Source organism: Oncorhynchus mykiss, chromosome 21, assembly GCF_013265735.2.
Source record: "Oncorhynchus mykiss isolate Arlee chromosome 21, USDA_OmykA_1.1, whole genome shotgun sequence".
NCBI lineage: Eukaryota > Metazoa > Chordata > Actinopteri > Salmoniformes > Salmonidae > Oncorhynchus > Oncorhynchus mykiss.
This window is the reverse complement of record NC_048585.1, coordinates 49382648-49409988: the sequence shown is the minus strand read 5'-3', so window position 1 is coordinate 49409988 and position 27341 is coordinate 49382648. Positions and strand designations below refer to the sequence as shown.

The window sequence follows — 27341 nt, the reverse complement described above, 5'->3', positions numbered from 1 at the left end:
CTTGTGTTAAACATTGTTTGGAGGTGGACGTCTTTTGATGAGCATGCCCCTCCCTTCTCACCTCCCAGTTCGATAATTCTGAATGTCAATCTGCCGAGGCAAAACAGTACAGTCAGAGAACACTCCCAGGGCGACTTCATTAACACTCCTAATTGGTTTAAAGAAGGTAATGTGAGGTTGGTCTGGAGGAGATGAGCGTTCAAAGGAGCGTATCTTAACCTCTCTAATGTCCCCGCAACTTTGAATGTCGACTAATGATCGGGGATGCAGATCTGCTGCGAAGCGCGGCCCATTTTTATATGGCTTTGAGATGAAGCCGTTTTTAATTCATGACAAATGAAAAGCGAAGGGGGTGGGATTCTTTCCCTCCCTCCCTCAAGTATTTGGGGGATATTTTCCTGCCACAAACCATTAAAAACAAACAGACACAAACTCCCCATAAAAGAGAGGCAAGGCTTATCACCGCTGCCTCGCCCTGATAAGCCTTACCATTTAAGCTGCCCTTCAGCGGTTCACTTCAAAACGTAAAGATACGCCCAGGCCTCAGCTAATTAAGTGGACCGAGGCGAGTGCCTCATTGCATCTGGTTAGGTGCCTGGCACCCAACCGCATCACTCCTGGGGTCGCGGGGACCGGCTGGTGGACAGGTTCCCCCCATTGGCCGCCTGCCCCTCTGTGCACGTGCTCCATTTCCCTTCAGACGCAGGCGCACCAGCTCACCTTGGCAACAATGTCCATTTTTCATGACAGCTGCTGTATCCAGAGGGTTGATGGTCTATTAATAACCAGGCAAATTTTATCAATCCATTCATATTTACTATTTTCCACTCTAACTTGTCAACGTGTTGATTATGAGGTACATAGCCATCGGTGGAATGGATTTGACATGTGCACTGAGTGAACACAGCAGGAAAAATATTGGTATGGGAACACATTACTGTCTGCAAACACACACAGAGGTTGCCATTGTTTTTGTGTTGTATTCAACTAAGGCAAAGCCTTGCCAATTCTTACCCTTAGTAAAGTAAATACCACGTCAAGAGGAAACGCTCCGGGACAAAGGAGGGCAGTCGTTCTGCTGGGGAGCTGTAGGTTGCAGTCGGTGTCACATTGTGCCCTTGACATGACCGTATCAAAAATGGTTCCCTTCATTTCAGAATAGGCCAAACCAATACCCCTTTCTGTCCCAGCCCCCTTCGCACTCCAATAAAACATGATTTTAAGCTGTAAGTAACGTGTCTGGGTTTTTGCTCCTTCCTTGATTGATTGAATTAAGGTCACTCATTAGTAAAGTGTTCTCCTCTTGGTCTTAAATTGAAAGGAAAAACCAAAAACTCAGACACTCAGCCCTCCATGGAATGAGTTTGAGTGTACATGTATGTGTCACGTGACACTCCCAGCCAATCTATCGAAGGAGCTGCATTGCTCACTTGGGCCTGAAGGTGGTGCAACAACATAGGCTGTGGCCTTTTACACGTTGGCTTAGGCTACTTGTTTAAGTAGAACATAAACATGGACTTAATCAGGCAGCGGTTATCGCTTCAGTACCTTTTCTGGTCTTGTCATAGCTAACATTGTCCAATGTCTGGAGATGGAAAAAAGTCAAGCGTGGTCATTTAGTGTAGGGATTCCAGGAATTCGAGACTATTATCAGGCTAGAATGTAGACTAGTCACTTAGGGGTCCCGTGGACATGGTTGATAGCAATGTAATTGTCTTAAATATACATGGGCCGTTTACCGAGTTGATATGTAGCATTTGCAAATGTCACATTATGGTAGTCCGTTATGTTCAGGCTGGCTAGTTCAGTCGGAGACCTAGCCTTGTCTACTGTCATGTTTTCATATTTCCCTGGCTGCTCAGGTCCTCCTCTCCTCTGTCTGAGAGCCCACAGGCTCTATAATGTTCAGCTCCACTAAACTGATCTGCCATGATTTGCCTCTGGTTTATGCATCCGTGCAGCATCCTCATTTCACATTTCTCCTACAATATTGCAGTATGGAATAATGAACCGTGTGTGTGTGTGTGTGTTTTCCTGATTGCTGTATTTGACAACGGAGCCATGGGGAGCTCACCCAAGCACGCGGCAGTCCAGGTTTAATTTCCTCAGTCAGATGGAGTGATAGGCAGAACAAATGTACTGTGGCGGGAACCACCATCTCCCTGGCCCTTTCTCCTTTCTACCCCTCCCCTCCTCTACTCTACTCTTCAGACGTTCTTCTCCCCATTCTCTCCTGGTGTTATTCAGACCAAGCCCCAGGTGACTGACTGTGCGCCCAAACGCTGCTGCTCGGCAGCCTTCCATCACCTGCCTGCCCCTTTTGAATGGTTCCGCTTCATCTTTCAGGAAATCGACGACCTGGGACCCGATGTGGGGGACATCAAAATCATCCCGCTGTACTCGACGCTGCTGCCCCAGCATCAGCAGAGGTTCTTTGAGCCGCCCCCACCCACACAAGCCCAACGGAGCTATTGGGAGGAAGGTAAATGCCGCCAGTGCTCAAATCACTCCTCAGAAGCACAGAGCATCCCAGCAACTCAATAGCTCCCTTTCAGAGAAGGAGAGAGTGAGAGTTAGAAAGCAAGAGGGCTAAAGAAAGCGAGAAATGGAGAGATGCAGAGAGACTTGACAGGGTATGGAGAGGGTTGGATAGGGAGAGGGTTGGGGGTTGGATATGGAGAGGGTTGGGGGGTGGGTATGGAGAGGGTTGGGGGGTGGATATGGAGAGGGTTGAGGGGTGGATATGGAGAGGGTTGGGGGGTGGATATGGAGAGGTTTGGGAGGGGTGGATGGATATGGAGAGGGTTGGGGGGTGGATATGGAGAGGGTTGAGGGGTGGGTATGGAGAGGGTTGGGGGGTGGGTATGGAGAGGGTTGGGGGGTGGATATGGAGAGGGTTGAGGGGTGGATATGGAGAGGGTTGGGGGGTGGATATGGAGAGGTTTGGGAGGGGTGGATGGATATGGAGAGGGTTGGGGGGGTTAGAAAAAGTTGTTGTTTTCCCAGCTTTGGTGCAGGACTGACTCACACACCATATGCTGCTTTTTTCAGCATACGATTCCCTGCTCTAAATTATAACTGGTGTGGATATTACTCATGCCCTCCGCGCGTAAGGCACCGGCACCACTGTCTTTTCACCTCTTCCCCTCTATTGGTTGGCACAGCCTCTCTCGCGCTTAGTCATCTGGTCTTCTCAGTGCCAGCATGCTCTACCAGAGCAGGGGGGGGAAAAAAACATTGATCAGCTACAATAGATGGGTTAGCAGACAATGTCATGAAAACAATGTGTATCCTTTACTTGTTGTTGTGATTCTGGATGGCCAGATAGCTAGCTAGCAATAATGACAAGAAGCTGCCATGTGGGGAATCAATCATAGGTGACTCGTTTCAGCTAGTTTTTCAAAATCTTCTTCATACCATGTCTGTTTTGACCATCACATCTATGCTAATATGGCAAAAATATATACCAATTTACAGTTGAAGTCGGAAGTGTACATACACCTTAGCCAAATACATTTAAACTCAGTTTTTCACAATTCCTGACATTTAATCCTAGTAAAATTCCCTGTCTTAGCTCAGTTAGGATCACCACTTTATTGTAAGAATGTGAAATGTCAGAATAATAGGAGAGAGAATTATTTATTCCAGCTTTTATTTTTTTCATCACATTCCCAGTGGGTCAGAAGTTTACTTACACTCAATTAGTATTTGGTAGCATTGCCTTTAAATTGTTTAACTTGGGTCAAACGTTTCGGGTAGCCTTCCACAACCTTCCCACAATAACTCCTGACAAAGCTGGTGTAACAAAGTCAGGTTTGTCCTAACTGACTTGCCAAAACTATAACTTGTTAACAAGAAAATTGTGGAGTGGTTGAAAAACGAGTTTTAATGACTGCAACCTAAGTGTATGTAAACTTCTGACTTCAACTGTATTTGTTTTCAATAAACATTTAGAGACTAAATATAGTTGACATGTCAACAATGTAAGCCAGCGTTTCCCAACTCCGGTCAGCTAGTATCCCCAACAGAACACATTTTAGTTGTAGCCACGGAGAAAAAAAAACATGATTCAACTTGTCAAGGGCCTGATGATTAGTTGACAAGTAGAATCAGGTGTGCTTACCTGGTGCCACAATAAAAATATTTACTGTTGGGGGTACTTGAGGACCGGAGTTGGGAAACACTGATTTAAGCCAACCTGGTCGGTTCTGCTCCGTAGTTGCACAAGCGTCGGTTTTATTGCTAAACAACCAACCTGTCTATAGAATGTGTGAACATTCCTCTCCTCTTGTTCCCTTGTCCTGAACTGGTCCCACACAGCAATGTACTGTTTCTGTTATTAATGCGGACCGCAAACGCGTCCAGCGTTTTGTTTATAGCTCGGCGTTCAAACAGGCGCACTATAATCACAGCAGTGGAACCACCTGGATGGCCACGGCGTTGGCAAGGAATCTGACGGAATATCAAAACCCCGTCACACCGCCAGTAAATTTGCAAACATTTGCCTCAACATCTGACAGGGATTTGATGAATGACTCATCGTGTGCTGCCTCTATGGAGCCCAGAAAGATTATTGATGACTTATTTGGAATAATGAAGTCACAGCCCGAGAGTTTTTTATTTTTATATATATATATTTTTTCACAATGTTTAATGCCTAGTCAAGCCAGGCTGCTGCCTCACCCTTCTTTTTACCACTGTGGTTTGATCCACAGCGTTTTGACAGGCCCCTCTTTTCCTGTGCTACGTGACGAGGCGGGTGAACTGCTCACTCCGGCCTCCCTCGCTCCACCTCCCTCCCTCCCTCTCTCTCCCAGTCTGGCAGCATTTCATCTCTCTCCTCCAACGCTGTGTGTGGTGTGTGAGTAAGTGTTTAAAGGAGGCTCAACATTCTCAACAGTTTGATTAGCCTAAGCCGGGCCGGGGATCTTTTCCAAAGTTCAAACATGATCCCCATGTTTGCTCTCGCTGTTCAAAGGGATGTTGACATGAAAGAGGGGCACGGGTATCACAGGGAGCTGTTTGGACACCGCCTGGTCCCAGCAGATGTCACCTCCACATCTTGATAGATTGTGACAGGGTGTTTTGCGTGGTTGAGAGGACCGGTAAGCGGCTATAAATTTGCATCCAACAATTCTCTGAAGTCCTAACACTGGACCTCTCCCCAACGTGCTAGCTCTCTCCTATCTGGTGATTGCAGACTGTGTCTGAATGGCATGCTACCTCTCACGTAGCCTGTTTTTCTTGTCCGTCTGCCTGGCCTGAAAAGAGAGAAGGGAAAGGGGGATACCTAGTCAGTTGTACAACTGAATGCATTCAACTGAAATGTGCCTTTTGCATTTAACCCAGTTGTCTCAGGAGGTGAGCTTGAGGTGTCGGTGTCTCAACCCTACATTACAAACAGGGAGTTGAGGCTAGAATGACCCTGTTGGTCACAACGATCCTTGAACCCCATATGACTTGCCTTCACTCAATGGCCAGGTTCATGAATACCATCAATTCTGGTCCCTCGCTAAGCTCGATTGGCCAAGGGTCTTGAACATAGCAGTGAGCCGCTGATGTGGCCGGGCCCAAATTGTTCAAGGTGCCCTCCATTTCTACCAATCAGAGGAATGCTTTATTTGTCAACAGGCAGCTCCTCCCAGAGGGTTGGCGTGAAATATGGCCTGTGTTAGCCACAGTGCTCACCCCCTGCAGGTTAATAACCCAGAAATAATGTGCAGAGATGATGCTCTAATGATATCTCTGATGAAAAGTCTGGAAAGCTCTATACAGCCGGCAGACAGACAGGAAGGAGCCGGGCCTGCGCTCAGCTGTGTAACGGGTCCCAGCCTCCAGACACATTCTGAATCAATGCAGTCAATGAGAGGCCCTCCTATATGGTTATGACGTGTGAGGAGGCAGGCTAGCTACTCTGGCAGCTGCTAGGACATTGACTGAATCCTGACAAACAGGTTATTGCCTGGGAATCGCCAGGGACCTCACGATATGTATTGCGATTCTCATGATTCTATATGTATTAGGATTCGATACTGTGATTTTATTGTGATAATGTTCCAAACATATTGATCACCATGTCTGCTGCAGAGAGGCGAGAGAGAATGAGAACATTTGCTTTGATCAGTCATGGAAATAAAAAAAAAGTGCTGAAAACATGTTGGCTCTGCTATTTAAAAAGATGGAAAACAAGCTATAGGATGACAAATACCTGCATTTTAGCATCGGGTATATCCGACTGGCGCATGCTAACGCTACCTAGCAAAAACAAATGTTTTACTTGGAGTCAAAGTATTGATATAATATTGGGTCCAAAAATAATATTGCCCCCATCACCAAGACTCACCCCATTGAACCTTTCCCAGCTCCCTTTGAACAGGACATGAGCTGCTCCTTGCCAACCGTTCCTCTTGGGGAAAATGTTGGCAGACATTTTCTGAGCGATGGCCCAAGCTGCCTGTATCTGCTAGGCTAGCCATCTTTGTTCCAGAAACACCTACGGGACACTGAGTGTGGCTGAGCATTCTTAATGTCTTGAACACTTTGCCAAGCAATTGGCTTTGGTCTTCAGCGTTTCCATTTGTACATTTGTAATAGGTGATTGATTCTCTTAGTTCAAAGAGATCCACTCAAACATATTATTGGATGACACCTCTAGTGTTCACTCAGATCAAGATGTACATCCCTCCTGAGGGGGAGGTGTAAACAAATCAATTAGGTCCGGGACGTTACCAGTACCGCGATACAAGCTATAGCACACAATATTTTACATACAGTAGGTTTTCAAAGGAACAAAGAGTTTGGTCTGCTTCGTGTTTTCATTTTTGCTATGGAAAAAAATATATACTGCGATACTGGTGTCGTCCCGGCCCTATAATCAAAGCGACCATTGGCTTGAGCAGGCTGCCTGTTGACAGGTTTGAAATGGGCCGTCTTTGACTGCTGCCTCGCTCCTCAGCGTGAATACAAAACAGAATGGTTCTACATCTGACGGCAGAATTACACAAGGCCAAGGGCTGAGCAGAAATAAAACTCCCAAGGCATTAATAACTAAAAAACAGTCAGGTATTTTCTGGCTGGAGAGAAATCCACACTTAAAAAGGTAGGATTTTAAAAAGCCTTTGAGGCTCACAGCTTTAGACAGCCAATAGAAACCGAGCTATGAATCTGTTCTGGACATGTAATGATGGATGACGACTCACAGATAAGTGTTTTGATCAAGAGATGTGAATTTTGTGTGTGTGAATTTTGCATATTTTTCCCAAGGAAAAATACTATCACTTTTGTGATCACTTTTGTTAGAGAAAAGGGATACTCTTTTTTTGTCCATTGGAGAAAGTTTTTAACGCCTATCCTTCCTTTGCAAGGAAGTGTGTCTGTTCAACGCTTTTGCAGATATAATACAAATACCTACCTTCATTTGCATTTTTCCTGTGCTTGCAGTTGTATTGGTCTTGCTTTTCTATATATGTAAGGGACAGTGACAAGGCAGTTTTATTAACACCCCTTTACATTATGCTGAGACATTGGAGTGGAAGTTCCCACTACAGTAGGATTCAGACTGTCCGACAGTGTCATGGTGCACAACATACTCCGATGCTTTCTGGGGCCAATCAGGCTCCGCCGTTACATAACGAGAACCCCCCCCCGCGGCGGTCAAGGCTCGCATGAGAGCAGCTGCAGATCTGTCTTCCTCCCTCTCCCCCGTTTGTATAAACGCTGACAGAGACCCATAGGGTGATATGACTCATTTTATTATTTCGGGTGCTCTGATTCAGCTGTCATTTCTCATAGACAGCCTTGCTACAGGGGATAATTGTAATAGAAAAAGATATGGGACTGGGAGACGCGCGACTCCACAGCAGCTTCGCGGCTCATGTCGCTCCCACAACCCAAACAGCTTTTAATTTCAGTTTTTTTTCCCCCTCTCTCATCCCTTATGCAGTATTTGTCTAGGCCCTATTACATTTGAGAAAGAATGAATGTTGCAGCCGGCCATGATGCTTTGATCGACCGACGCACCTTTCTGACAGCTGAGGAGTGGCTTTTTTTCTTCTTCTCAGCTCTGTATTACTATGTGCTGCCTCTGGTGAATCTCTCTTAAAGACATGCTCTGATACTTTGGCAACTAAGAAAGTTTTTTTTTTAAAACCTCCCACCTCCCACAATGTGTAGTTCATACATGTATAATCTATGAGCAGAAGTGCCTAAATTAGCCACGAAATCCCTAGTTTGAAAGCGACTGTTTTCCTGAAGCTGTGCCGGGCCATTTTCCTGACATTTCCCCCGACGTGGGCCAGCCCCTTAGCAATTAGAGTTCTAGCCAATGAGCTTCAGCCCCTCGCATTTGAGTGACAGCTAGCAAGAGGCCTGCCCAGTGTTATCCAATGAGGTTGCAGGGCAGGGCGAGAGAGAGAGAGAGAGAGAGTGAGAGAGATAAAGAGAACGTGGTGCACACATCTGCACATTATGTGACGCGGTACAGGGACCACTTTTGGCTTGTGAGTGCTACTTTCAGAGCTACTGGCAAACCCAAAATTATACTCGGAAATGGTAATTCATAGAAAAAGATGTAGGAAACAAGTCTCCTCCTTGTCTTTGAGGCAGTTGAAAACAAACCCTCTGCTCACATCACCCGCTCTAGTTTAGAGCCTCATTTGTCGTGACTCATTTTATTGTGACTCAAAACATAATTGCAGCAATCCTCCAAGCTTATTAATTTTAATGCAACTTAACTCCTATTTCGAGGTGGGTTTGGAGCACTCCTCTGTCAGGGATTTTAATTTGGTGGGCGCTCTCGCGCTGACACACGATGCCTGCACCTTGGGGCGCATGAATCATCCGCGTGTTTTGCTTTGTTTGTCGAAGTCGACAGGCACTGTTACTCACAAGCGAAGCAGAATTGAATTTCCTTTCATTTTTCTTCACCTAAAACAAATTCCTCCAGTCTTGTCAAACTATCATCACGGAGGATGAACGCACACAGTGATTCTGAAAGGACTGCACTTTAAATGCAGACCACCTGCTGGAAAAGGAACTATTACATAAATGATTTGTTCTAATTTCAAAGACCTGTGGGAAGGGCTTTTTAGAAGAGAGAGGATGACATCTCGTGGAGACGGGTAGCATGCTGCGAGTCGACAGCGGCACCCCCTCAAAAACGGGCAGCGCTAATGCATGCGGAAGGGACACTCCGCGGCGAGGCAGCCTGCCGCAGTTTGCAGACGCCTCATTCGACTTGATTGCAGCAACTGTTACGGTACTCTCCTGTTGGATCTATTAAACAGTGAGCCTGCGATAGACCACAGCTGTATCTGCAGGACTTAATTCATTCGGATGTTGCAGCTTGCTCGTTACGGAAGTGTAGTGTCTAGTGAGTGTTGAGCAGTGCTTCAAGTCACCTATCCACTAAAGGATGTATAGAGCCACAAATGATCCTTCTTCCTTTTATTAAAAAATGTTTTTGCTCTCTCCATCTCATAAGATACTGTATGAGTGAATAGTGCCATTACATTGCAGGGCCTCAACCCATGTTACACTCTCTCTTCCACAACCCCTCCCCTAACGACTGACTACACCCAGCTGTGCTCATTTCCGCAGGACGTGGTGTCGACAAACATCACAGAGACTTCCCTGACCATCGACGGCGTGGTGTTTGTTATTGATCTCGGATTTGCCCCCCCCCCCCCCCCCCCCTCCATCCACCCTCCCCAGCCTAATCTCCTCTGATCGTCTGCCTCTGTTGCCTGAATATCCCCAGATAAACAGAGCAGCGCTGCACCTGACAGCGGCAGAGATAGAGAAGCCAGTTATTAATTCCGCTGACATTTCTCCAGCACGGAGCCAAGTCATACATGTGGCTCAATCAGAGTTGATATATGCACCCGGCGGATTGTGTGTGTGTGTGTGTGTGTGTGTGCACGTGTTTGTGCGTGTGTGATTTGGGAATGTGTGTTTGTGTGTGAAACTCAAATCCCCCTGTATCCTGCACACAAACGCTGGTCTATTTCTCCACCTCGTAACCTTGATGCTCCCTATGCCGCATCCCGTTTCTAGATGTTAGTGTACCTGTTCCCTGGTTTTCCCCAAAATCCCTGTTGGAGAATTCCTCGAATCAGGAGGGAATAAGCAGAAAATCCGGAATTATCCAACCAGGATTTCTGTTAAACCAGGGAACTTTTTAAAAGTTCCCAGATTTCTGCTACCCTCCCTACCTGTGTTTGTTTATGAAAGAGTGATTTGAATCCAGTCTATGGATCCAGTCTGCCTTGCTGTTTCTGCCAGGTGTATAATCCTCATATCGGAGTGGAGTCCCTCCTGGTGACGGCCATCAGCAAAGCATCGGCCCAACACAGAGAAGGCCTACAAGACTGAGATGCAGGTTCGTCGTGGCACGGCCAGAAGAATCACATTGTTCCCAGATGAATTGATGTCTACAACCGATTGATTCTTCAAAGCTTAGGGCATAGGAATGCTAATATCCGGTGGTTTAGCCATACCTACATCATACATTATTTCCAGAGTTTTAATTTATCGCTGACTCACATCCGTGATTCATATAAGCGTAGTGCACTTGCCCTCTAGGCTATACAGAGAAAAAGCCTATGTACATAGACATATCTCCATTCCCAGTTATCCAGTATTTCCACCCAGAACTAAAAGTCGCCTTTTTCTTTTTTCAGCCCTTTTCACTCTGAGAACTGGTTTCCCCACCAATCACCCACAGCCTTTTTTAATAACCTGCGCCAGTGACAAGGACCCCCCCCCCCCCCCCCCTGTGACAAATGAACACGTGAAAGACCCAGTCCTCCACTTTAACAGGGTAATTCTTTCACGTCACACCGACTGGCAGAGGGATTTGAAAACAAGTTAAATAGCCCTTCAAAACAGCCCCAGACTTCCATTTTCTGTTCACTTTGACGTACGAGATAATCGGCACCCTGACTAATTCGTTTTGATTTGAACCCCTCCCCTCCGGTTTCCCCGCTTCTTACTCTATGACAGGACAAAACGTATCCAGATATTTTGAGGTCCAACCTGGATTCGGTCGTGCTGCAGCTCAAGAAGCTAGGTCCAACGAACAGACATAGACCGGTAGAAACTGTTGCTCTGATGTCCACAGAACCTTTTGTTTAGCTGTAGATGTTTGATGTATGACACCCAATCTGGATCAGCTAGATCACTTGAGAGCTTAAATCTTACAACAAAAAAAAATCACATTCTGGAGTAGATAATAATAAATAAATAATAATTTAGAAAGTTGAGCAGAATGGTGGGATTGGACCTTGTGGTTCTTTGCTCTTTTGTCAGAATAGGTAGTTAAACTCCACTGTCAAAAGAAGTCTGTTTCTATCCGCTTTGTGGGTACATGGTGTAGTTTGTGGCTGGGTGGTCAGTGTGTTTGGGCTACCGCTTCTCCAAGCGCTCCCCCAGTTCATCCGTACTGGGCCGGAGCCTGGACAGAACACACAGAGGCACTTTGTCTCATCGCAATGTCACACTCGAGAGACACTAAGCCAGGCCACTAACTTCCTTCCCTTCCCAGCAGCCCTAGAGCCAATGCGCCGTGTGTTCTCTTACTCTCCCCAAGGAGAACCCACCTTCCCTTGGTCTCTCTCTACCTAGCCTTAAGCCCACACACACTCCCCCTCTTTCTCCACCTTAATACAGTTTTCATCTCCCCTCCGAGATTAAACCCATCTCTCCCCATCCGCTGCGGCAAACGCCATTTTGAGAATGAAATTGGTTACATCAATAGCCCCGGTATCACCTTGGCTATTGCATTCTCTTTATATTCCGCCAATGAAACGTGACTGACCTACTCTCCCTACCTCCGCCACCCACCCCCCTCACCCACCGCTATACATCTCCCAGCATGCAAGCTTTAGCCCCCCGCCGGCCCACTCAAGCCCTGTCCATTAAGTCTAATTGGAAATGAGGGGAAGGAATGATGACCTTATTCATCTATACTGAAAAATATATATAAAACGCAACAATTTTTTAAAATTTTTTTTACAGAGTTCATAAAACTCTTTACAGTTCATAAAAGCAAATCAGTCAATTGAAATAAATTAATTAGGCCCTAATCTATTGATTTCACATGACTTGCTATTGGAGGGCTTAGGCCCACCCACTGGGGAGCCAGGCCCAGCCAATCAGTGATTTTTTACAGACACACATAGTCCTCAGAAATAAGCCTTTTTGTGCATATGGATAATGTCTGTGATTTTTTTTTATTTCAGCTCATGAAACCAACACTTTCCACATTGCGTTTATATTATGGAATAATATGGAAGTTGTACACGTTGTCAGTGGAGGCGCTGGGTCTGTCTAACTAGCTGCTCAGCGCCCCGGGTACACAAGCTGATTGGAATAGAAAGATAAAGAGCCGGAGGAGGCTGTGCCATCGCTCCAACGCACTGCAAAGCTTCTCCTCCAAGAAAAGCTTTTGTATCTCGCTGGCACACAGGTCAATTTGACATGCGGTGCAGAAGAACCACTCCCTGAAAGGCTACGCCGGAGTTGTGGGTTCAGCCAAGTGAATCTCTGGACCTGGTTAAAGAGAGCCATGGAATTGGATCTCCAGGTAGAGGGGCATGATTGGAACATGTTTTTCTCCTTAGCCTGTTTGATTGTCCAGGTGTTCGCTTCATTAGGATGGGAATGGGAACACACACACACACACACACACACACAAAACAAAGCGTCTGCTCAACAAAGGGCTTGAGAGAAGAAATGCTTCCTTGAGACAATTGAAAACCTTGGTTGCTCGATAATGGTGTGGGGGATGCTTCACATTAGCCTTTTGTTTTAATTTGTCATTCATTTGGGCACATTAAAAGGATTTAATCATGACTTGGGTTTGTGCTACTGTTATTAAGACAAAGTGGGAATATTGTCATGGAGCTGTTGTCCATTGTGGCTGTATTTCATGAAACGGAACAGGCAGGCTGATACCTAGAAGTGGGCTAGGATTATCAAGGGTTATCAAAGAACCCAGGCATGAAGGCCATTGGCCTTTAGTCTGTGTTAGGCTAGATTGGAGTTTGGCCTGAATCTTAGGGTGGAATTTAGTATCTTCGTTGTAACCAGGGAGCACATGAACGGCCTGTCTATTTCTCTGTTGACCTGCCTCGCGCCACACTCAATAAGTACCGTGGTGTGAACCCATATGGAAAATCTAAGAGAAATCAGTAGCGATTTACAGGAAGGACTAGCCCTGGGTGGGATTCATTTGCTTCGTGACATTTGCAGAGTAGTACATTTCAAAGCCTATGTGAGTTTAATGTACCTTTTAGCCTTTAGTCCCATTGATTTGGCCCTTGGTTAATATATTGGATTCTTGTGTATTGAGGCGGTCAATAGTTTCTTTCTGATGAGGTGAGCCATAGATTGCATTTCCACACAATCTGTAAAATCTGATTTTCGTCGACAAGGAGTGGGTGAGCCACAAGCCATTGGTGTAGTAACACACTGGCATCAACATGGTTGAATCAACATCATTAAACTCACATTGGCTCCCGAGTGGCACAGTGGTCTAAGACACTGCATCTCACTGCAAGAGGCCTGGTTCGAATCCAGGCTGCATCACATCCGGCTGTGATTGGGAGTCCCATAGGGCGGCGCACAATTGGCCCAGCGTCGTCCGGGTTTGGCCGGTAGGCCATTATTGTAAATAAGAATTTGTTCTTAACTGACAAAAGCAATTAAATTGAATCAACGTTGAATTGACGTGTGTGCCCAGTGATGCAGCTAGCTCTCACCTTTAGTATTAAAAAGTAGGGTTGATGCCCCAAATCGATATTTGTTCATCATAAGAATATACCCTCTTGCATTTTGAAAGAGGCTTTTTTCTTCCTTATTTGAGAGAGATGAAAGGGAACAACACGGCCCTCAGCTGAAGCTAATTTTCAGTTAACATGCAACTGGTCATTAGGCTTCAATTCTCCCGAGCCAAAGGTCAATAATTGCATCTTGGGGAAAAATCTTTTAACCAAACATTGGGAGCCTTGTGTTGATGCATTAAGTTAAGGGTTCCCCTGTAATTGCATTAGTTGTTTTGAATCGGGGGAGCGGAGGATTAAAAATGAGCCTCCCCGCCACGGTTACAAAATTGGCATCCAGGGTAACGGCCATCATATACACACACAGAGGTGCTTTCCTTCTGTTCTTCTTTACCTTCTCTGCCATCCCTTATTCTTCCTTGTTTTCTCTCCAATTTCAAAATTTATTCAACTGCTCCATCGAGATCCTGTCCATCACAGCCATGCTGTCAGGTAATGGTCAGGGAGAAAAGTGCGCTATGCCAATCACAAGCCTCCGTCCGTCACTATTGTAAGCGATACGCTGTCTTGTGAAAAGTTGTATATTCATGGCAAATTTGCCCTCCATCCCCCACAAAATATAGATTCAGTGAACTGCACCTGTTGCTACTTTTCCCCTTAGTTATCCAGATGATGCTCCCTTTCAACCCTGACCCCTTTCTTGTTTAGTCTATTTGACCAGACCGTTTTTGGAGATAATTCAAGTAATGAACTTCTCCTTAAACCTAATATTTTGATGTGCTTAGGTTTGCAAACAACATTTGTTGACACTCAATTTGTTTGTATGGTGTCTAGAGCTGGTCCATTTCACACCAGCTGTTTCATTAGAAAAACATATATTTGTCCGGGAAAGATCGGAAAACCATGCCTCTTTGTCAGTGTAGCAATACCATCTCTCTAGCACTGAGGCTACAATGAGCTCCAACAAGAGCGGTTTAAAGGAGGTGTAATCTCAGTAACGATGTTGACGAATGTGATTTGACTGCGGCTGATAGCAAATGTAATCTCATGGTGCTTTAGATCTGCCTACTACAGACAGACTAGTCTTTGCTCCCTGCATGTAGATGGGAGAGGGCATGAAGGTTCGCCCACGACCCCACTGGGCGCAGTGATGTACAGTGCCTTGCGAAAGTATTCACCCCCATTTCCTATTTTGTTGCCTTTCAACCTGGAATTAAAATAGTTTGGGGGTTTGTATCATTTGATTTACATAACATGCCTAACACTTTGAAGATGCTAAATATTTGTGAAATAAACAAGACAAAAAAATACTTTGTAGAGCCACCTTTTGCAGCAATTACAGCTGCAAGTCTCTTGTGATATGTCTCTATAATCTTGGCACATCAAGCCACTGGGATTTTTGCCCATTCAAGGCAAAACTGCTCCAGCTCCTTCAAGTTGGATGCGTTCCTGCTGGTGCACTGCAATATTTAAGTCATATCACAGATTATCAATTGGATTGAGGTCTGGGCTTTGATTAGGCCATTCCAAGACATTTAAATGTTTCCCCTTAAACCACTCAAGTGTTGCTTTAGCAGCATGCTTAGGGTCATTGTCCTGCTGGAAGGTGAACCTCCGTCCCAGTCTCAAATCTCTGGAAGACTGAAACAGGTTTCCCTCAAGGATTTCCCTGTATTTAGCGCCATCCATCAATTCTGACCAGTTTCCCAGTCCCTGCCAATGAAAAACATCCCCACAGCATGATGCTGCCACCACCATAGTTCACTGTACGGATGGTGTTCTCGAGGTGATGTTGGGTTTGTGCCAGACATAGCATTTTCCTTGATGGCCAAAAAGCTACATTTAGTCTCATCTCAGTACCTTCTTCCATATGTTTGGGGAGTCTCCCACATGCCTTTTGGCGAACACCAAACGTGTTTGCTTATTTGTTTCTTTAAGCAATGGCTTTTTTCTGTCCACTCTTCCGTAAAGCCCAGCTCTGTGGCGTGTACAAGCTTAAAGTGGTCCTTTGGATCTTTGCAGCTCCTTCAGGGTTATCTTTGGTTTCTTTGTTGCATCTCTGATTAAATGCCCCCCTTGCCTGGTCTGTGAGTTTCGGTGGGCGGCCCTCTCTTGGCAGGTTTGTTGTGGTGCCAAATTCTTTCCATTTTTAATAACAGATTTAATGGTTCTCCGTGGGATGTTCAAAGTTTTGGATATTTTTTTATAACCCACCCTGATCTGTACTTCTCCACAACTTTGTCCCTGACCTGTTTGGAGAGCTCCTTGGTCTTCATGGTGCCGCTTGCTTGGTGGTTCCACTTGCTTAGTGGTGTTGCAGTCTCTGGGACCTTTCAGAACATGTGTATATATACACTGAGATCATGTGACACTTAGATTGCACACAGGTGGACTTTAACTAATTATGGGACTTCTGAAGGTAATTGGTTCCACCAGATCTTATTTAGGGGCTTCATAGCAAAGGGGGTGAATACATATGCACGCACCACTTTTCTGTTTTTTAATTTATTTTTTAAAATCATGTTATTTTTTTCCATTTCATTTCACCAATTTGGACTATTTTGTGTATGTCCATTACATTAAATACAAATCTATTTAAATTACAGGCTGTAATGCAACAAAATAGGAAAAACGCCAAGGGGGGTGAATACTTTTGCATGGCACTATATTGAAAAGAGGGATAGCAAAAGGAGCTAGAGGTGTCAGTCAGTTAATATTTGTCAGGCAGGAAACATTTGTGTCTACAGTAAATTAATGAGTTTATAGGCTAGTCTCAGCAGGACCAATGTGCTCTGGCAGTAATTGCACTTTAGGCTTGCCAAAGCAGAATGCTCCTCATTGAGATTAATCCGATACTTTTGAATGGGGGGAAAGGGAATTTAACTAGCTAGCTGTTTGGACACACCACACATTTATAACGGGTGTGTCAGGGAACCCAGTTTTTTGCTGAGTTCACTACTGAGTCAGCAGTGTAACCTAGGCCTAGTGTCGCACAGGCAACCAAGTGCAGGGGTTCGTTAAACACTCAGCTTTCACCGGTTAAGTCCATGACGGAGCATGCTTTGACGTGAGGCGGCTCCTAGCAAGTTGTGGGAGGGCGGGAGGTGTTTGATGCAATCTTGATGTACGAGTGCTTTTCCGCTTGGGTGCAAGATCAGGGTTTTCCCTCTCTTAACTGCTCAGGCGCAGATTGAGTGGTTAGGAGGACACTTCGCCTTTGGTCTCTTTCTGCACCACCGCTTAAAGAGTTTGAGTCAGATGCAGGCTAGTTTCATATATGTCCTTTTGCCAACAACTGAGTAAATATACTTTACGTGTTCGGTTATGCAGTACACAGCTCATCAAATAGCCAAACTCAGTCCTGCGCAAAGCAGGAGAAAGCCATCCCTCCTTCACACTCTCCCACCTCCCTTCACCTCCTGTTCCAATATGTACCTGTATGCCCTGTGAAGTGCTCTCTGACCTTGTTCCTCTCTATGGGAATTTATTAAATCATACCTATGGGTGGCTGTGTTGGAGTCCATACCAACCTCGTTTAGTCCCACAGTGTTTCGTGTGACCCACGGAGGCTATGAAGGCGGCCGAGAAGTCCAAGATAAGGTTCACCCACATTGATGGAAATCACCTGACCCTCCTCAACGTCTATCACACCTTCAAACAGAGTATGTGTCCTTCACTAAAATGTCCATCAAGCATGCTTTGTAAACCAACCTTAATGTCACCTAACATAAATCTCTCGACTCTCACAGACCACGAGTTGGCGCAGTGGTGCTACGACAACTTTGTGAACTACCGGTCGCTGACAAAGTGCACCAGCAGCTGTCCCGGATCATGGACCTCTTCAACCTGCCCCGCCGGATTCTTCATGCAGGTCAGTGCTCACCGGCCAAACAGAGAAAGTGCCCAGAGGGTTCTGTCTCAGTATGTGTCATCATGCTCGACGGTGCCATTATGTTCCCAAACAACACAGCACTTGGTTTTGACCGTTAGGCAGATGTCCCTTGTTCCTAAAACATCACAGACCAGAGTGGAGTATGTAGATTAGTCAGCTACACCATAGCTGTGTTCAAACACTCATACTAACCGTACTATTTGTGACTTAAATTGAGTATGCTTATTGGTCATAGTATGGATCAAGTTTGTATGCCAAAGTCTGACGAGCAGATATAAATTAATTGCTTTAACTAATTGACAAATGTTAAGAAATGTAATAAAGTAATTACTTTTCAAATAAGTTACGCTTCACGTTATGTTGGCTGACAATGTGTTGGCTACGCTATCCTTACAAACCGCATAGCATATCATTACAGCAGTAGGTACTACTAGTATGTTAGCTAGCTACCTCGTTAGTTGGCTACTAATACATTGCACTTGCCAGTATATTAACTATATGCTATCTAACTAGCTATCCAACGTTTATTGACTTGATTATTCATGTCATTCTTAGCTCAGTGGTATAGTCGTTGTGCGTTCAATGGACAGAAATTTGCTCTGGCTATCTACTCCGATTTCAGACCACTCTCGTCTGTGTGTGCCAGAGCGCAGAATAACTGATGAACAAACGCTCAACACCCGTTTAGTTTAATATGGCCGGTGTCAGTAAACGTCAGCAAAAAAAAAAAAGTAATTAAATTGTTGCCAGCAGCACAGTTACAGTGACCAACGCTCTGGATAACGTGGAAACAGCCTAACCAGGTCTGCTATGGTGAGTAAAATGGTCAAAGTGAGGTATTTTCTAATTTGTGTCTGAAAGTAGCTAGCCAGTTAGCTTGTGTGCTTGACTTCAGTGCAGTTGTGATGGTCAGAACGCTCGGCTCAACCCTACTCCTCGGCCAGTGTGCGCACTGAACGCTCTGAGAGGGGAAACGCTCAGAATTTACGAATGGACAATCTGACAAAGCTCTGAATTTAAGAATGCCCAGAGCACACTCTGACACTCAAGATTGAATTTATGAACACAAAAATGTCTAGCTAGTAATTTGTTATGCTCGCAAGAGGTTGCATAGCAACAGAATCAAGTTCCGGTAGACAAGCATAGCGCTAGTATGCTCAACTGAACGGATAGTTTGTTTACAATATACTAAAATGAACTAATAGTAGATACTGTATAAACTCATTAAGTATGTAGTATGTTAGTCTGGGTATTCGAACACAGCCCTAGTCAATGAGTGTGCAAAACACGTGATTTCCATTGCAGACTGACCAAGTGAATCCAGGTGAAAGCTACGATCCCTTGTTGATGTCACTAGTTAAATCCACTTCAAATCAGTGTAGATGAAGGGGAGGAGACACCTGTCTGTAAATAAGGATTTTTAAGCCTTGAGACAATTGAGACATGGATTGTTTGTGTGCCATTCAGAGGGTGAATGGACAAGACAAAAGATTGAAGTTCCTTTGAATGGTTATAATAGGTGCTAGGCACACTGGTTTGAGTGTGTCGAGAACTGCAAAGCTGCTGGGTTTTTCACGTTCAACAGTTTCCTTTGTATCAAGAATGGTCCACACCCCAAAGGACATCCAGACAACTTTACAACTGTGGGAAGCATTGGAGTCAACATGGGCCAATATCCCTGTGGAATGCTTTCGACAACTTGTAGTACGAGTACCCTTGCCTCTTGTCACAAACTGTTGCAAGCTGATGAGGAACCTCTGGCTGGAGACTGCATCCTGTTAGATACGCACTCAGTTTATTGGGTACACCTGTCTAGGTTCCGGGTCAGTCCTCCCTTTGCCTCCAGAACAGACTGAATTCTTTGGGGCATTCTACAAGGTGTGGGAAACGTTCCACAGGGATGTTGGTCCATGCTGACGGGATGGCATCATGCAGTTGCTGCAGATTGGACGGTGGTACATTCATGCTGTGAACAGCCTGTTCCATCTCATCCCAAAGATGCTATATTGGGTTGAGGTCTGGGGACTGCGCAGGCCACCCAAGTAAACTGAACTCGATGTCATGTTCCAGGCGATATTTTTTCACTCCTCAAAATGTCCCGACGATCAAACCACGCTCAAAGTCACTTAGGTCACTCTTTTTGTCCATTTTAATGTTCAATCGAACTGTAACTGAATGCCTCGATGCCTTTCTGCCAGCTTCATATAGCAAGCCATGTCCACATGACTCACTGATTGTATAAGTGATCCATTTTCGTGAACGGTGTAGTGAATCTAATAAACTTGCCGGTGCGTCTAGTTAAGCTTATGAACAGCTGAATAATAACACACCATGTAGAAATAGACAGTGTTTATTAAATTTACTGTTTGGTGAAAAACAAAAATGACCATATACAGGCAATACCACTTAACAAAACAAGATACCGGATACTTTGGAATTTTGGCAATAAAGCCCTTTATCTACTTCCCCAGAGTCAGATGAACTCATGGATACCATTTTTATGTATTTGCATCCAGTATGAAGTAAGTTATAGGTTACATTCAATCACAGAAAGCTAACTTTGCTAGCTATTTTATTTTTTATTTATTTATTTTATTTCACCTTTATTTAACCAGGTAGGCTAGTTGAGAACAAGTTCTCATTTACAACTGCGACCTGGCCAAGATAAAGCAGAGCAGTGTGAACAGACAACACAGAGTTACACATGGAGTAAACAATTAACAAGTCAATAACACAGTAGAAAAAAAAGGAAAAAAAAAAGAGTCTATATACATTGTGTGCAAAAGGCATGAGGAGGTAGGCGAATAATAACAATTTTTGCAGATTAACACTGGAGTGATAAATGATCAGATGGTCATGTACAGGTAGAGATATTGGTGTGCAAAAGAGCAGAAAAGTAAATAAATATAAAACAGTATGGGGATGAGGTAGGTAAAATTGGTGGGCTATTTACCGATATACTATGTACAGCTGCAGCGATCGGTTAGCTGCTCAGATAGCAATGTTTGAAGTTGGTGATGGAGATAAAAGTCTCCAACTTCAGCGATTTTTGCAATTCGTTCCAGTCACAGGCAGCAGAGAACTGGAACGAAAGGCAACCAAATGAGGTGTTGGCTTTAGGGATGATCAGTGAGATACACCTGCTGGAGCGCGTGCTACGGGTGGGTGTTGCCATCGTGACCAGTGAACTGAGATAAGGCGGAGCTTTACCTAGCATGGACTTGTAGATGACCTGGAGCCAGTGGGTCTGGCGACGAATATGTAGCGAGGGCCAGCCGACTAGAACATACAGGTCGCAGTGGTGGGTGGTATAAGGTGATTTAGTAACAAAACATATGGCACTGTGATAAACTGCATCCAGTTTGCTGAGTATTGCAGTGTATTGGAAGCTAGTATTGGAGTATTGGAAGCTATTTTGTAGATGACATCGCCGAAGTCGAGGCTCGGTAGGATAGTCAGTTTTACTAGGGTAAGTTTGGCGGCGTGAGTGAAGGAGGCTTTCTTGCGGAATAGAATAGCTAGCTTATCACGTCACCCTAAAACCTTTTGTTTAATGCAAACCATAACGCAAACTATGCTGATTGGCTGCAAAAACGTTAACTGGGTTCCATGACTGGTATTTTACTTTCTTGACAAACCGTTGCATGTGAAGGAGTGTCTTGAGAGTGATGTCTGCAACCAGTTGTTGTGTCTTAACTATAAGTCTTCAATTTAATGATAGTAATCAAAGATTCTCTGTAATTAGTATTACGCGATCAACTGATTAATCATGTAACTGTAATTAACTAGGAAGTCGGGGCACCAGGGAAAAATATTCAGATAGTTATCATTTCCTAAAATAACTTTTCAGATATTTTATCTGATCAATTAGTATTCGAATTAATGAATTATTTACTTTACCTCACGTTAGTCTCATTCCAAACGTCGTAAATTGTTGGTTATCTGCACAAACTCAGTCTTCACTATGAGTCATCCATACATCAATTGTCTTAAATCATTTATTTATTACTAACTAAGTAATTCACAGAAATGCATAAACAAACAGTAGTGGGCTAAACCGGCATGGCGGCTTGTTAGACAAAAGGGGAAGTGGGGGTCGACTAAGAAGTCACTACAAAGTGATAATTATAACAATTGAAATGCTAATCATTTGCACATGAAAGCTCACTCATTCGGGAACAATTGCAATCAATATATATATTTACGCTCAGTGTGTCGTCTTGATCGCTGGTGAAAAGTTTGTTTCTTTTGTAGAATTGTCCGTCTCTCTCCCTCTCCCTATGTCGTGATTATAGTGGATAGTTCAGAGTGACATTCATTCTTTTCGTTATAGAATGTATGTGTCGGCGGTTGTCGTTCTTCGTGTTCAATGATACCGAATTCTTAGCTGCAGACTAGTAATTAATATCAAAGACTTGTTCTTATTCTGTCGGTATCGATAGTCTAATTGCAGAAAAGGGGCTGTCCCAGGGTGCTTGACCCTAACTGGGCTCAAGGGCGGTCCTCTGATTTAGTTAACTCCAATTCCCTTTTTGAGTTTTACTTCATTAAACAGTCCAAAATCACATTGTAAAATTGTGTAAACAGTATCATACTCACTCATTCATCTTATACAACAATTAGATGTAAACCTATCTAAACATATCTGAGGCTATTATATAAACAGTGTTATGGTAATGTGGCCACACCGTCTCCTATGAGCTTCCCCAAGCTGTAACAAACGGACCATTTCGTAGCTGGATTCTTCACCGATCTTTTATACTTTCTCCGGAACATGACATTTGTTCGTACCTCAAGTTTTGTGAGTTTTGTGAAATTTACTCTCTCTATACTGTGTGTCCATGAGGAGATCCTCAGGAATTTACGACGTCTCTCTGACCACAGCAGCCTAGTTGAAGGAGGAAAGGGGGAGGCAGAGAGAGGGGGATGGGGCTCGCCACACCCAAAGAGGGCAACGTCATGACACAGCCTTAAAGCAATATACACACAATATCCCATATTGACAAATCGAAAACAGGTTTAGAAATTTCTGCAAATCTATTAAAAATGTAATCTTATTTACATAAGTATTCAGGCCCTTTGCTATGAGACTCAAAATTGAGCTCAGGTGCATCCTGTTTCCATTGATCATCTTTGAGATGTATCTACACCTTGATTGGAGTCCACCTATGGTGAATGATTGGACATGATTTGTTAAGTCACACACCTGTCTATAAAGGTCCCACAGTTGACAGTGCATGTCAGAGCAAAAACCAAGCCATAAGGTCGAAGGAATTGTTCGTTGCGTTCCGAGACAGGATTGTGTCGAGGCACAGATCTGGGAAAGGGTGCCAAAACATTTCTGCAGCATTGAGAGTCCAAGAAAACAGTGGCCTGCATCATTCTTAAATGGAAGAAGTTTGGAACCACCAACACTCTTCCTAGAGCTGGCCGCCCGGCCAAACTGAGCAATCGGCCTGATGGTCACTCTGACAGAGCTCTAGAGTTAATCTGTGGAGATGGGAGAACCTTCCAGAAGGACAACCATCTCTGCAGCATCCCACCAATCAGGCCTTTATGGTAGTGGCCAGACGGATGCCACTCCACAGACAACCTGCTTGGAGTTTGCCAAAAGGCACCTAAAGACTCTCAAACCATGAGAAACTAAGTGTAGATTATCTGGTCTGATGAAATCAAGATTGAACTCCTTGGCCTGAATGCCAAGCATCACGTCTGGAGGAAACCTGGCACTATCCCTATATAACAGTATAGCTTCCGTCCCTCTCCTCGCCCCTACCTGGGCTCGAACCAGGGACCCTCTGCACACATCAACAACTGACACCCACGAAGCATCGTTAACCATTGCCGGGCCCCTTGCAGAGCAAGGGGAACAACTACTTCAAGGTCTCAGAGCGAGTGACGTCACCGATTAAACCGCTATTAGCGCGCACCACTGCTAACTAGCTAGCCATTTCACATCGGTTACACCTACGGTGAAGTATGGTGGTGGTAGCATAATGCTGTGGGGATGTTCTTCAGCAGTAGGGACTGCGAGACTAGTCAAGATCGAGGGAAAGATGAACGGAGCAAAGTACAGAGGGCTCCAGAGCGCTCAGGGCCTCAGACCGGGGCGAAGGTTCACCTTCCAACAGCACAATGACCCTGAGCATACAGCCAAGACTATGCAGGAGTGGCCTACGGGACAAGTGTCCGAATGTCCAATGAGTGGCCCAGCCAGAGCCCAGACTTGGAACACGATCAAACATCTCTGGAGAGCCCTGAAAATAGCTGTGCCGCAACGCTCCCCAAACAACCTGACAGAGCTTGAGGATCTGCAGAAAAGAATTGGAGAAACTCCCCAAACACAGGTGTGCCAAGCTTGTAGCCACATTCCCAAGAAGACTCGAGGCTGTAATTGCTGCCAAAGGTGCTTCAACAAAGTACTGAACAAAGGGTCTAAATGCTTATGTAAATGTGACATGAGTTTTATTTTTAATACATTAGCAAAACATTTTAAAACCTGTTTTTGCTATGTCATTATGGGGTATTGTGTGTAGATTGAGGGAAAAAGCTATTTTGTAACGTAACAAAATGTGGAAAAAGTTAAGGGGGTCTGAATACTTTCCTTAAACTTGGTAAATCAGGATGTACAGTGTCTATCAATAGATATTTACCATTATGTTGTTAGATTAGGTAAGACAAAGTTACATTTGGTTTATTAAAAAATGTATTATTCTCTGGACCAACTTATCAAAATGTTCTAATGTAATGATATTGAATATCGGCATAAAATATCAGACCGACATCGGCCTCCTTGACCCCCCCCCCAAATTTCTTTGTTCTGAAATCGGTATCAGCCTGCAAAAAAAATGCATATCAGTCATTGACACACAACAAGTCAAGATACTTATTGTAATGGATAGCCTCCCCTAGGTGTGCACACACAGGCGCTACCAGTTAAACACATAATAAGAAATCAAGTCAATTTGCTGCCCACTCAGGGAAAATAAATGACATTTTGTTGAAAGTCCATTTCCGGAGGGAACCTGAAAACATGCGACCTGACAAGTTGAATTACGACATTAATATTTAAATATTTGTCAACATTAACCTTTATCACAAAGACAAATTTGTAGCTCATGTTGCAGTTTAGGGGCGTTTGAACGCACCTCTTTGTTCGGAGAGGTCTTTATTGAGACTGATTGCCCTGGTTAATCGCAACAGCCGTCGTCTGCATATTAAAGTACCACGAAAGGAAACAAGAAAACTCACCGCCCTCTTAACTTGGCAAAGTTTAAATCGCCAATGCCCAGAGCTGACGCTTCCCCACCCCTTTTCTGTGGAATTGTTTGTGTTCATTGTACATTAAGGTAGGCACTACATTCCATGAGGTCAGTGTTGTTCAACTAGTCCCATTTGGCATCAAGTATCCTACATGTTCGATTGTTGCATCACTTTAGGCTAGAAAACAAACCTACATAAGAGGAGCGCTGGGTCAGGAAACATGTTAAATGCGTATGGACTTTATGATACTGTATGGGTTGGATTTTGATAATACAGGTCTGTGGAAGTGATTTTGACATGTACTGTAGTTTGTCTTGTGTGCCCTGTCTGGCTAATATCTAGCCTACTTTTTCTTGTCTGTCTGTGTGTCTACCAGGTAGCTCATTTGGAGCACACAGGCCAGTACCTAACGGTGAAGGACAACCAGGTGGTCCAGCTGCACCAGTCCTGTGTGCGATATACAATGAGTTTGTGCTGACCACCAAGAACTACATCCGCACCTGCACCGACATCAAACCAGAGTGGTATTTAGAAAACATATGTGTATTGTTTGCATTGTTAGGTATACTGCACTGTTGGAAACAAGCATTTCACTGCACCTTTCTGTAAAATATGTGTACGTGACCAATAAAATTAGATTTGGTAAGCTGTCAGCAGCTTACTGGCTGCCTAGCCCTATATCCATCTTGTCTAGTGAGTGTGCAGGCCTATAGTCAGTCCTCTCCTACATTCTGCTAGGTGTGTGTCTATGTGCTTGCCTGCAGTCAACCCGCCTGCTCCGATATTCCTCTAGACAAGCAGTCAGCTTGCTCCTTGTGTGCGTGTGCGTGTGAGAGAGAGACCGTGTGCACATTGTTGGATTACGTGGGTGTTTGTTCATCTGTCTGTGTGTGCTTGCACATTTATGTGTCGGATGAAGTGTCTGCGGCAATCTCTGTGTGCAAATGCGGGAGAGAAAGCCTTCTCTCTCTCACACACACACACACACACACACACACGTCATGACTAATATGTTTACTTGTCTCCTTTCCCAGGCTGGTGAAAATCGCCCCGCAGTACTAAGAGATGGATAACTTCCCCAACTGTGAAGCCAAGAGACAGTTGTAGCGCATCGTCGCTAAACTCTCAACCAAGGAATACTCTGTACTAACACTGTAGTGTGCACGAGAACAATACCATCACCACCAGCACTAAGGAACTCTGAACTCTTCATCTGAGCCTTGAATTTTCTTATTTGTTACCACCTGTGGTCATTGTGATTAACAGGTGGTTGGCATTCGGGTTGATCCAGGTTGGGAATGAGCGGTCAACACCATTACCGTCATTGACCATGTTAAAGCATAACCATTTATGTAGATGTTGACTTTCCTCTTTAGAACGTGTCAACTCTTACCAAAATGTACTTAGGTGTAGAATGTCCATGCTAATTCATTGAACAAACTTTGACTTAAATTAATGGAAAAAAATACATCTCAGCTTTGACGGTTTAGAACCTACCGTCTTGCTTGTTCAGACAGCTACCAAACTTTGGTATTGGGGGGGGGGGGGGGGGGGGGGGGGGGGGGTTCGGGGGGTGAGCTCAGAAGGTTGAAATATTAAATGTATTTTAATAGCAGCAAAGCAGGAAGTAAAAGAAGGAAGTGTACCCATCAATATCGGCTGTGATCGTATGATTCAACTCAAATGACATTACAAAAAATACATTCCAGGTATGATCGTAAATTTAATCTGGAGTGCCAGAGAGTGCGCTCTGGGCGTTCTTAAATTCAGAGCTTTGCAGATTGCCCGTTGGTAAATTCAGAACACACACTGGACACTCTGGCCGAGGAGTAGGGTTGATCCGAGTGTTCTGACCTCAGCTTGAGTGCTTGACTAGCGCTAACTGGCTAATGTTGGCTAGCTACTCCCAGACACAAATTAGAGAACAGCTGACTGACCATTTTACCTTTCCCTAGCAGAGCTGGTTAGGCTGTTTTTATGTTATCCAGATCCTTGGTGACAAACTGCTGCTGGCAACAATTTATTTACACTTTTTTGTCGATGTTTACGGACACTGGCCATATTCAACCGGTGTTGAGCGTTCGTAAATTCATTAATCAGTTATTCTACACTCAGGCGAGAGTGCTCTGAAATCGGAGTAGATAGCCAGAGCAAATTTACAACCGCACCGTCCATTGCATGAGCGGCAGCAGTTAGCATATTTTAAATGAACCACCTTCTACATTACCATGGAAATGATTGCGAGTGTACCCATGAGTTTACCAGTCAAATTGTCAGGGTTAGAGGTTCCAAGCCATTCTATTTCAATGTATGCTACTGCTGCATTGTGGGAGGTGTTGCCTAGGCAACCAAAGACCATGTCACATACACATGGTTAGCAGATGTTAATGCGAGTGTAGCGAAAT

General features: G+C 44.5%; 1 long non-coding RNA gene and 1 pseudogene across 1 annotated transcript; both read left to right on the top strand.

The window, feature by feature from the left end:
* LOC110500878 overlaps positions 1-17771 on the top strand; it is a 31308-nt pseudogene extending 13537 nt beyond the window's left edge.
* Positions 17772-18360: 589 nt separating this feature from the next.
* Positions 18361-26585, top strand: LOC118936391. The gene is made up of 3 exons (XR_005038622.1): positions 18361-18486; positions 25313-25460; positions 25971-26585. It is a non-coding gene; the product is annotated as an uncharacterized LOC118936391 (long non-coding RNA).
* Positions 26586-27341: the final 756 nt, after the last annotated feature.